Below are 12,411 nucleotides of genomic sequence, written 5' to 3'. Positions count from 1 at the left end.
TATTCTATAGTTCCTTTTTGTTAAGCCATGAGAATAAATTTGATACTCAAGCTGGTTAAAATGAACAAATTATTCTCTGGGTTTTTGTTGTTGTTTGTTTGTTTTATATTCTTTTGCTCAAATTAAATATGTGAAACAACTAAAAAGTGAAGTTCCAAGATTTAAAAACTCAGCAATAACTAATTACTTGATAATTTGATTGTTAAATATATGACTTTTACCGTATTACAAACAGCAGGTGATTTTGTCAACTGGGCTTTTACAGCATGTGCAAGATGTTCACTTGCCATGGGAACTGTTCTGAATCAGACTGCACTTGGAAAACGACCAATGTGTGCAGTGGCACCCTGCACCTGGCCTAGCACTCCATGATTTGCAACCTGTTTAATGTTCAGGTTACAGAAACTGCCACCTTCATAAACACCCACCTCACTCTGATTTGACTTTTACACAATGGTTATTAAAAGCAACTTCAGATCATTACTAACTCTTGTGGTTGCTTCATCATCCAAGTGCAGGGCTTACATGGAGATTCAAGTGACAAGTTATAAGAAGAAATAATTATTTCTCTCTGCTCATAGACCATCAGAGTGATTCAGTTACTTTCATTACTTCCTACATCAGCATGAGATGCCCAAATTTCATTTCTAGATTACTCTCCTAGCCATACTAAGTGAAGAATATTAATTCTGAGAGGGCTCCCGGGTCCTAGACTCTGATAGAAGAATACATCTTTGTTTAGACACAGCAAAGAAAGTGGTGGTTTTGAAGAACCTATCTATGTCTCACTACAGTGCAATATAAAATGATCATAAAATAATACATAATCTTAAAAGTTACATCTAATTGATTGCATCTTGTATTTACTGTATAAAATTCTAGTCTGCCATTATTTGTTTATGACATTCACCCTTATTTTACTATAAATATCAAGGCATATAGTAAAATTAAAGAGAATAACAAAAATAATAGATAGCAGTAGAGGCACTTGGTAAACTATTTGGTCATGGATTTAAAATGCATTTCATTGTATTGGAATAAACATTATGCCTTACAGGTTGTTCTTGTTGTTAGGTTCTTTTGAGTTAGTTCTGACTCCTGGCAACCTTATGTGCAACAGAACAAGCAAGGACCAACTCCATACCACCTTCATAATTGTTGCTATATTTTAATCCATTGTTAAAGCCACGGTGCTAATCCATCTCGTTGAGACTTCTCTCTTTTTCTTGGCTCCCTACTTGACCAAGCACTATGCTTTCCTCCATAGATGGTTCACTCCTGGAATCGCATCCAAATTCTGGAAGACAAAGGCACTCTCTTACCTTCTAAGGAGTATACTGGAGACGCTTTGTCCAGAAATATTTCTCCTGGAAACCCTTGGTATCGTCCGGTCTCTCCACTAGTACCATCGTTCAGAGGCATCAGTTTTTCTCAGATGCTTCCACTATTCAGCTTTCATATGCATATGAGTCAAGTGCTTGAGTCAGGGGTATCTTAGTCATCGAGATGAGATATTTGTTTTTTAATAGTTTAAAGAGAGAATTTACAGCAGATCTGTCAACTGCAATATGTCATTTGATTTCGTTACCACAGCTACCCTTGGCATTAATTATGAGTTCAAGTCAGCAGAAATCCTTGACAACTTCAAACTTTTCTCTTTTTAGCATAATGCTGCTTATCTGTCCTATTGTGAAGATTTTTGATTACCTTCCGTTGAAGCATAATCCATGCGCCTGTCGTCATTGATGATCAGTAAGGGTTTCTAGCTCTCTTCACTTTGCTCAGGTAAGGTTATGTTATCTGAATCTCACAGATTGCTATTTGTCTTCCAGTTTTGATGCTTCATTTTACTTCATATAGTCTATCATCGTCGATTATTTGTTCAGCATACAGAACACATAACTATTGTGGGTGGTTATAAGGCTGACACGTACCTTTCCTGATTTTAAACCACATACCTTCTTCTGTTAGGAGGACTACCTCTTGGTTTATGTATACATTCTGCAAGATAAAAATGAAATGTTCTAGAAGCCTACTCTTCACAATCTTATCCATCATTTGTTATAACCAATACAGTAAAACATTTTTGCATAATCAGGAAAACACAGGTAAATATCATTGCTTTCAGCCAAGATTCATCTGACATCAGCAATGACAGGCATCCTTCATTCCATCTCCTGAATTCATGTTGGATTTCTGGAAATCTCTTGTCAATGTACTGCTAAAACTACGGTTTAATTTACTTCAGTAAACTTTTGCTTTCGTGAGATATTAATGCTACTTCCTTGATAATGGCCACAAATAATAGATTCCTTCTAGTTTGCTGGTCAGGTAACTATCTTCCAAATTCTTTGGCACAGATGAGTAAGTGCTGTCAGCCTTGCAATCCTTGACTGAACTATCTCAATTGGTATTATATCATTTTGTAAAGCCTTGTTTTTCACCAGTGCATTAGGGTCAGCGTTGACTCTTCCGTCAGTTCATGATCGTATGCTTCCTCTTGAAACGGTTAAATATCTACCAGTTACTTTTGGAACAGTGACTATTATTCCTTCCATCTTCCATGTTTCCTACATCATTCAATATTTTTCTCATAGAATCCTTCAATGTTTCAACTTGAGGTTTGAATTATTTTCTTCAATTCTTTCCACTTGTGAAATGGATTTTCTGCTTCTGATGGTTATTGAGTTGATTCCGACTTCTTGGGACGCTATAGAACAGGGTAGAATTGTCCCTGTATGAACTTCTTGGGACCCTATAGAACAGGGTAGAACTGAATCTCTATGCAATAAAGCTCTATGTTGCTTAGTACTTTGCCAACTTCCAGTATTATATCAGATAATGTCCCACTGCTAAGTGTAACACCCTCTCTGGCTAATTTGTTTTCAGAAATATATTTCCTGGTGATTATTCCTAACTTGTATTGCTCTGGAAAGTGTATTAAAATATTTTTTTCTCTGTTTTTAAAAAGGTACTATTAATTGGGAGTTAATACACAAATCATATAATTCCATACTTCAATCATGTTAAGCAGTGTGTTCAATTGCTATCCAAATCAGTTTTGAAACATTATTTTCCTTCCTGGACCCCTTCACATCTCCATTTTATCCCACCACCCCAATCCCCACCCTCTTAAAACCTAATTCTACTTGCTATCTGTGGTAGTTACATAATCTGGTGTCAATTTGAGGATAAAGAGTGTAGGGGTGGAATCTTGCCTGTCAATCCGAAGATAGCTAATGAGACCTCTGTGTGGGCATGGCCTTCTCCTAAGAATTCAGGAAACTGCTGTATTTTCCTCCTAGGAAATGGGCGACACTTCTTTCTCTCTGCTGACTCCCTGTGCAACATCCATTAGGAGAAGCCACGGGGACCTAACCTGATGTAGCCTTGAAGCTGAAGTCATTTGGAGACCCTTGCCAGCACTGAGATGCTTACAATTCCATTGGATCCAAAGATTTTCTACCCACTGGCTTGTGAGCATCCTGCATTTGGCGTCATTGCATGTATTTTGTGAGTCTGAAGAGGACTTTACAGATTGGTAACGGACATATGGGCTAATATCAGACTTATGGGCTTGGACTGAACTGGGTTGAGATGTTTTGTTAATGTACAATTACCCTTTATATAAAACTCTCCCTTATCCTCATTGATTTTCTATGGATTTGCTTCTCTAGTCTACCGGGACCAGCACACTATCCTTATAGGTTCATCTATCCTGGGCTTCATATACCAAAAAAACAGGAAAAACATAAACACAGCTTCAAGTGGGTAACCTCCAATGACATGACACCACTGAGATAGCTCTAAAATGAAGAAACTAAAGTACAGATAATGTTGAAAAACAGATCAGGCCCAGCATGCATCAGAGGGTGGGGGGGTGGTGGTGGTGGAAATCAAAGCCCAGAGTTTTATCTGTTCACGTCAGGTTTACCCCGTTGGTCTTCTGTGCTCACCTCTCCGATGCACTCTGTTTAGCTACCACTTTATTCCCATTCCTCTATTTTGGATAGAAGGAAATCACCCGAGGTTTATTCCTATGAACTTCCCCAAAATGTACCCTGGGCTCCCATCGTCATCCATAGCCTTCTGCAAACCAGATTTTCACAATTTAAGCTGTTATTAATCCCTTCTTCAACTTCAAATGGCAAGATTTACAGTTTTTCAGTGGCTGGTAATGGTGAGCTTCTTCCATGTGGATTTAGTTGACATCTCACTTAGATGGCTGCTTGTCTAGAGACAAGGCTTTAAGGCCCCAGATTCTATTTTGATTGATAGCTGGGCACTATCTGCTTTCTTAACCACACTTTGCTGTAGTGTCCTTATCTTCCATGATCATTTCATGAAGGTGAGTATCCACCAGGGCCATGATTTAAGATACAATTGTTCTTAAATTGGGGCTAGGGTTTAGTGCATTCCTGGATCTATGGAATTTTGTTTGTTTGTTTTATCTGCCTTTGGCTCCCTTTAAAAAAATCCTTGTTAATTTATGGTAAAGAGTCTCATCAATCATCCCTCTGGGACATAAAGATCTTCCATTTATATTTTCTTTGATTAGCCCCTGGTTCTAATTTTTTAAAGCCCTGTTGACAGAGAGTTATTGGGCCAATGTAGGCTAAGACCATATCACGGTATCGGAAATATTCACTTGTACAGAATTAATCCTTTCATGGTAGGACGCTATCTACACAAACATTGGGGATTATTTGCCAAGTAAATTTACAATAATAATCATTGAGAATGTCAGTCACGGGTTTAACAGAATAATACATATCTTTTAAAAAAACAGAAATATTTTACTGGGGACTCTTACAGCTCTTATAACTCCAAGCCTTTAAGACCCCAAATGCTATACCTTTGCATAGTCAATATCTTTTCACCATCCGTTCTCCTCATCACATTTGTTTATGCACCCATTTTGTCTTCAGCAATCTTAGTACAGCATAGGGCATTGATGTAGCACAACCATGTTGAGCAATTTATTTGTGTAGTCTTTTCTCCAATAGATTTAATATTGGGTTCTGTTTTCAGTTTGTTGGTCTGGGTGCTGGCACACCCCATGGTGGTCTTATGTTTGAGTGTTGCTGGTTTTCTGCCCATAAGAACTGGATACCGTTTTTCATAATGCTGGGTGGTTTTTTGTTTTGTTTTGTTTTACAAATTTTACAAATATTTCCTTGTTTCAGAAAACTTTTATTTCTCCTTCATATTTTTTGGAAAGGTCTGATGGATAAAAGATTCTTGGGTTGTAGCTGATGGGTGAGTAGGAGGAATAGGATATAAGTGCTTGGGAGTAGACTTTAAGTGGTGGTATTAATCATAAGAAGACTTCCTGTTAAGTATAATAATTTTTGAGGAGTTGGAGAAGAGGTTATAAGAGATGTGTTCTTACTTGGTACATTATAAGAGAGTGCATGTTACTGAGGTGGAGGAAGCGGTGTCTTGAGGTAATAGTGGTTGGGATTGGTGAGGGGTATACTAAGAAATTGACCAGTCACTCATCAGCCCTGTATGTTAAAAAGAGAGAGTGAATCTATTCTGTTATTGTGTTTATAACAGAAGACCCAATAGTTGTGGGTTTCTACACAATTCAGTCCTATCCACTCTTTGTATGTTGTCCTAGGGTAGAAATAGGCTATTAAAGTGGGAGCCCAAGGTGGGAGTGAGCCAGGGGACTTCCAATCAGGAAGCATTCCTGCTCAGTCCTGGTGTCAGCCAGACACCTAGAGAAGGGAGGGGGTGCTCCAAGAAACACTGGAATTCTGGGTTCTAGTTCCTTTGGTCGGAAAAGGAATTTTGTATTTATATTTCTCACAAAAAAATAGAAAGAAAGAAAGGAAATCTAAAATTTTTTTTAAACTCCTAGGGTTAAACTTGTGTTCCTATTTTACTGGAATGGATCCCTTTTGAATTAGCTGGGAATTTTTATCTGATATCCATTAAAGACCCAGAAGGGGCTATAACTATGAAGGCTCTGTTTGATGGGTCGAGGTGAGCTCCAGTATCTCAGGATCCCAGTAGTCCGTGAGGGCACAGGGCTGTGGGCTCCACTTGGGAGATGGTTTGGGTTGGCATAAGCCCTGGGCTGGTGAGCCACAGAACTAGGGAAGAATGGAGGAGACTGGAATTTACCACCCCAGCGCCCCTCCTAACTTAGGGGAGAAGGGAGACTGCAGTGAACTCTGTTGTGTTCTTTGTGGGTGAAAATTAGAGAGGGAGGTCTAAAATAATCCTAGAGTGCTGAGAGTCTAGGTCCTGCATCTAAATCCCGGGAACTGGCAATGTCTGTGCCATGCAAGGGGAGTGCTAGGCAGGGGACTCATCTCAGCACCATCTTTCTGGAAATCCCATTGAAATCTTTTAACATTGGGTGACCTTGATGGATGGAAATGCCAATGGCATAGCTTCCAGTATTAGAGCAACATGCAAACCACCACAGCATGACAATGGAGCAGTAGTGACATTTAAAGTTAGATGTGACATTTTCAGCCATTATAAGTTAACTGGAAATCTTTCCATCCCAGAGTAAAATAAAATGTAAAAATAAATAACAACATGAACCAACTGCTTACAGACATTGTTCAACACCCTGGAGAGTACTTTGAAATGTGTGAACAAAAGTAAAGCAATGATGCCTCTTCTGTTTCGTTGCTGGCTTTAGGGGGAAGGGGACACTTTATGGACAGTGGTATAAGGAGAACTAAATGAAGGAAATATTGAAAATTACCAAGCTAAGTAGAAAGCTATTAAACAGCCTGTAGATACAGCTATTTGTGACTAGAGTGACAGAGATGAGGGAGTTGTATAAGAGTAAAAGCCTCATAAATATACTTGGAGATCCCTTTGAATCTATTGAAGAATACTGAAGAGTGAATACTTAGAGTGAGCATGCATAAGGTAGGCCAAGAAGGACTGAGAAGCAGTAAACTAATGAAAAATTTTATAGTTCAGTTCTGGATGGAATATTTTAAGTTCCGAAGAGCTAGAGAGTAAATCTTTAACATTCTCCCATAGCATTGGCATTAGAGAGAGGTCATTTATGCTTTTGTGGTTGGGCTAACCTAAGTCCAGAGAAAATATTTTAATATATCTGATACAATATTCCATAAAACCAAACTTCTAAATATCAAAATGTTCTGTAAATAAATTAACTGCCAGTTAAGATAAAGTACATAAATTGCTAAAGAAGACAACAAACTTTCAACAATGTAATTTTAAAATGTACAGGATACTTTAAATATTATTAGACATGTGAAGAGTTAGGGAAATATGAACTATAACTAGAAGAAAAAAATGATTCAACATAAAATATGAAGACATGATTGAGAGGGTGAAGTTAGCAAAAGAGGATATTATAGGATCCAAAGATAAAAAGAAAAAAGAGGAAATCACTAAAGAGCTAACTAAAAATCATAATACCTAACCTAATGGGATATCTAAAGCTGTGAATTTATTACATCAATGTCAAAGCAATTTTCATGATAAGAAAAGGGAACAAAATTTAGCAAATCTATATTCAGTGAACACAAACTAAAACTGAGGCAGTAAAAATAAAACAAAACAACAGTCAACCACAGTGATATATTGTGTCAGCCTCAAGGAAACCCTAACTGAGCAAACCCTTCCATGCAAAAAGAAAACTAACTTCACAATAAAATGAAACATCGTATAATTGCATTGATTAAGATCAATTTTATTGTCCTTTTGCATATAAAATACTAATATAAAGATGTGTTAAAATAGACTATATCCCCAAATTATTTATAGTTCAAGAAGTTGTTGTGATTAGGTGTCGCTGAGTTGATTCTGACTCAGAGACGCTAAGTACAACAGCACATAACACCACCAGGTTCCCCAACATCCTCACAATGCTCCATTTGAACCCAGTGCTGCAGTCATCACGTTGAAAACCCTTCTCATTGAGGGTTTTCCTCTTTGACTCCAACCCTCTGCTTTACTGAGCATGCGTCCTTTGCCACGGACCAGTTGCTCCTGATAACATATCCAAAGTACATGAGACAAAGTATCCCCACCAGTTAGTCTAAGGTACATTCGGACATACTTCTTCCAAGAGAGAAGTCTTCATTGTTCTGGGTGTCAACAGTATACTCAGTTTCCTTTTCCTATACCTTAAACTAAGTGTATCTATTCTTCAATCTCCCTAATTCATTGTGCAGTTTTCACATGCATATGAGGTAATTGAAAATAGCATGGCTTGGGTCAGTCCTTAAAGTGACATCATTGTTCTTCACCACTATAAAGAAGTCTTTAAAAAAACACTTTTATTGCGGGCTCTTACATCTCTTATCCCAATCCATACATACCTCCAGTGTGTCAAGCACATTTGCACATATGCCGCCATGAGCACATGTACTAAAATTGGAACGATACAGAAAAATTAGCATCGCCCCTGCACAAAAGAAGTCTTTTGCACTAGAATCTCCCAAAAGATGTTGTTTGGTTCTTTGACAGCGGCTTCTATGAATATAGATTCCAGTTAAAAGAAGCCCTTGACAACTTCTGTGTTTGCTCCTATTGTCATCATGTTGTCTATTCATCCGGTTATGAGGATTTTTATTTTCTTCATATTAAGTTGAAATCCATACTGAAGACTAATATTTTATCTGCATCAAGTGTTACAAGTCCTCCTTGCTTTCAGCAAGCAAGCCTGAGTAATCTGTATATCTCGGGTTGTTAACGAGCTTCCCTCCAAACTTGACGGCATGTTCTTCCTCATATAGTCCAACTTCTCCAATGATTTGTTCTGAGCACATATTGAACAAGTATTGTAAAATGACACAATGCTGACACACACTTTTCGTAATTCTCAACCATTCCATATCCTCATGTTCTGGGTGAATGACTGTCTTCTTGATTTCTGTATAATTTCTACCTGAGGATAATTAAATTTTCTGGAATTCCTAGTCTTTGCAATGTGGTTTATAGCTCTCTTTAAAATCCACACAGTCAAATGTCTTTGCATGGTCAATAAATGACAAGGACACATCATTTTGATCTTCAACTGTGTTCCTCATGTCGTCTTCTCCTGCTGCTTGAAATTATGGCAGCCCCATGTCAACGTACTGCTGCAACCATTTTAAATTGTCTTAAAACGTTTGTTATCTGTGATACTAGTGTTATCATTGAATAATTTCCATACTCTGTTGGGTCATTTATTTGAGAAGGAGCCAAAATGTCAAACTGTTCAGTCAGTTGTCCAGGTAGCTGTCTGACAGATTTCTTGGCATAGACAAATGAATGCTTCCAATGAAAATATACTAGAATATTTCAATTGATATTCCCTCAATCCCGGAAGTCTAGTTTTTCACCAATACCTTCAGTGCAGCTTGGAGTTCTTCACTGAATATCATTGATTTAACATATGCTACTTTTTGGAATGGTTGAACGTCAACCAATTCCTCTTGAATAGTGACTAGGCCCTGCATCATTCAATAGTTTGCTCATAAAATTTGTCAATATTGCAACCAGAGGCTTGCATTGCTTTCTTCAGTTCCTTCAGCTTGAGAAATGCGGAAGTATTTTTCCTTTTTGACTTTCTAGTTCCAGGACTTTGCACATTTCATTACAATACTCTATCTTTTTGAGATAACATTTAGAAATTTCCTGCTCTGCATTTTTCCTTCATAATTTCTTCCATTGCTGTAAGTACTCCACACTCAAAAGTAAATCTCAGAGTCCCTCTGACATCTGCTTTTGTCATTTCTTTCTTTCTGATGTTTTCCTTGCTTCATGCATCATGTTCTTGATGTCTTCCAGCAACTCATCTGGATTTTGATGCAGCAAATCTGTTCTTAAAATGGTCTTTAAATTCAGATTGGGCAAAATACTCAAGATTGTATTTTGGGACTTGTAGTCACTTCAATTTCATTACCTTCAAATTAACAATTTATATGAATAATTTATTGTCTGTTTCACAATAGGATGCTGTCCAGATTTTAGCAGTTGTTGTAGGACTTCTTTTTTTCTTTACACAAATGTAATTGATTTATTCCTTTGAATTTCATCAGGTGAAATCCACATACACAGTTACTGTCTGTGTTGCTGAAAAGTAGTATTTGCAATGTACAAATCACTGATCTTGAACAATTCTACCATGCAATCTCCAACTTCATTTCTATCACCAAGAACATATTTTTCAGTTAATGATATTTCATCTTCATTTTAAATTTTTCATCCCAATCACCAGTAATTATGAATAATTCGTTATTGAAATTTTGATCAACTTCAATCTTAAGATGTTGGTAGAATAATTTATTCACTAGTGACTTTAATTTTGGGGACATAGATCTGAATAATAGTTGTATTAAATAGTCTTTCTTGTAGATACATAGATATTTTGCTATCACAGAAAGTAATGAACTTCAAGATAGATCCTAGAAATTATATATATATAAAGGATATGATTCTTAAATACAAAATGAAATCTCATAATTAAGTCCCAAATCTGAGAAATTCTGTGGAAAGAATGACAATTTATTTATATTGGGTAAAAAAAAATGGAAGTCCAATTTCTAGTAAGACGCATATTACTTTAACATAATCGTTATAGGAAAAAGGCAATTATTAAAATATCAGAAGTACAAAGATTTAATACCAAAGTGAGTACACACACAAGTTCACTCAGAGCTAGGAATATTTCAGTCACATATGTGACATTAGAAATGTCTATATTTTGGGGGGAAATCTGGTAATCTTTTTTTAGCAGCTACTATTCTAAAATATAATTGATATAACGGTAAGCAGACATATTTTTATAATTCTCCCTGGGAATTAAAATAACACATAGAAAACATCTATTTATAATCTGAGGTTTAAGAACTAAAAACACCCTATTTTGATGGGGACTGAAAAATTGAGTGCTGCTGAACTGGGGTGTCATCAGTCAATTGAACTCACAAGACCCATGTAACAGAGCACAACTGGTCCATCTGGTTTTCTTAATAGTTCTCTAACAGGAGTCCTTTGGTTTATTGGTTTATGTGTTGGGCTACTAACTGCAAGGTCATCAGTTTGAATCTACCACCTCCTCCCATACAAAATGATGAAGCTTTCTGTTCTTATAAAGATTTATATTATCAAAAGCCCAAAATGGTAGTACTAACTTGATGGCAGTGAGTGAGTGAGTGACATGCTTTTGGGGTTATAATCTTCACAAGAGCAGACCCCAGGTGTTTCTGTAGAGCCATGTAGCCATGTGGGCTCTTATTGCAAAACAGAATTTAATCATTGTGACACCAAGGCTCCTTGGAATTTTGGAATAGAGAATGGAGATTAACTGATGAGGCAATTCTATGGTTTGGCTAAATAATTAGTCTAAGTGAATTATTTAACTTAATAATTATTCTAAGACATTGACAATTCATACAGAGATGTTTCTCTGATTCTATAATCTAGGAATTAATTTAGCTAACAAAAGAATATAAAGAGAAATAAACTGTACAGTTGAATGCTATCAATCTGACTTCCAAGATTTGGGGCAGAGGGGTTTCATATTTCTTTATTTTCACTTATTTATTTATTTTTATTAAATGCTTTTATTGGGGGTTCTTACAACTCTTATCACAATCCGAACATACATCCACTGTGTCAAGCACATTTGTATATATGTTGTCATCATTGTTTTCAAAACATTCTCTTTCTACTTGAGCCCTGGATATCAGCTCCTCATTTTTCCCTCCCTCCCTCCCTCCTTCCATCATGAACACTTCATAAATTATAAATTATTATTTTCATAACTTACATAGTCTGTTGTCTCCCTTCACCCACTTTTGTGTTATTCATTCCCCTGGGAAGGGTTTATATATCAATCCTTGTCATCAATTTGCCCTCTCTCCCCCCACCTTCCCCTTCCCCTCCTGGTATCTCTATTCTCATTATTGGTCTAGAGGGATTTATCTGTCCTGGATTCCCTGTAGGCACACATCTGTAGCAGTGTACATGTTCTGGTTTAGTCAGATTTGTATGGTAGAATTGGGGTCATGATAGTAGGTGGTGGGGGAGGAAGCATTAAAGAAGTAGAGGAAATTTGTATGTTTCATCGGTGCTATACTGTGCCCTGAATGGCTAGTCTCTTTCTTGTGACCCTTGTATAAAGGAATGTCTAATTTTCTACAGATGGGCTTTGGGTCTCCACTCCATGCCCCTCCCCATCATTCACATTGGTATGATTTTTGTTCTGGATCTTTGATGCCTGATACCTGATCCCATTGGGACTTCATGATCACACAGGCTGGTGTGCTTCTTCCATGTAGGCTTTGTTGCTTCTCAGCTAGATGGCTGCTTTATCTTCACACATTTAAGACCCCATACTCTCTATATTTTGATAGCTGGATATCATCAGCTTTCTTTACCACATTTGTTTATGTACCCATTTTGTCTTCAGCAAGCGTG

At 37.1% G+C, this 12,411-nt stretch overlaps 1 non-coding gene across 1 annotated transcript; it reads left to right on the top strand.

Annotated features, from left to right (window-relative positions):
• The first annotated feature begins 8,352 nt into the window (after positions 1-8,352).
• On the top strand, positions 8,353-8,454 carry LOC115873617. The gene has a single exon (XR_004048509.1). It is a non-coding gene; the product is annotated as a U6 spliceosomal RNA (small nuclear RNA).
• The last annotated feature ends 3,957 nt before the right edge of the window (positions 8,455-12,411 follow it).

This window comes from Echinops telfairi, unplaced genomic scaffold (assembly GCF_000313985.2).
Source record: "Echinops telfairi isolate 266 unplaced genomic scaffold, ASM31398v2 ScPeMD7_7469;HRSCAF=8507_0, whole genome shotgun sequence".
NCBI lineage: Eukaryota > Metazoa > Chordata > Mammalia > Afrosoricida > Tenrecidae > Echinops > Echinops telfairi.
The sequence above is the reverse complement of the archived record's forward strand: the minus strand, read 5'-3'. Positions and strand labels throughout refer to the sequence as shown.